The sequence below is a fragment of the Penaeus monodon genome, chromosome 34, assembly GCF_015228065.2.
Source record: "Penaeus monodon isolate SGIC_2016 chromosome 34, NSTDA_Pmon_1, whole genome shotgun sequence".
In the NCBI taxonomy this organism is placed as follows: Eukaryota; Metazoa; Arthropoda; class Malacostraca; order Decapoda; family Penaeidae; genus Penaeus; species Penaeus monodon.
The window spans coordinates 15,985,475-15,985,765 of NC_051419.1; the positions used below are offsets into that span (position 1 = coordinate 15,985,475).

General features: G+C 44.7%; 1 protein-coding gene across 1 annotated transcript in view; it reads right to left on the reverse strand.

Annotated features, from left to right (window-relative positions):
* LOC119594618 (saccharopine dehydrogenase-like oxidoreductase) overlaps positions 1–291 on the reverse strand; it is a gene marked incomplete in the record, with an annotated part of 9,088 nt that overhangs the window by 7,888 nt on the left and 909 nt on the right.

Below are 291 nucleotides of genomic sequence, written 5' to 3' on the forward strand. Positions count from 1 at the left end.
CCGACTGAAAACAGATCGTGACAAATGCTGTGTGGAGAGCAAGTCCATGGCGATGGGTTGGGTATCCCCAATAGGGTGAGCGCACTGGGGCAAAGTGGTTTAAGTAAGGTTTTAGGTTCATACAGCAATGTTTGAGCATTCCCAGGATAAACTATCCTTCAAATACAAATGCTATTGCGACATCTTTTGGCCCTTCTTTGCAGCTGGGCAAGATGGCCGAGACGAGCATCTTGTCACTAAAATAAGGGTTCTATAAAGTGTCAATACATTTTGTCCAACGAGAGAGATTTG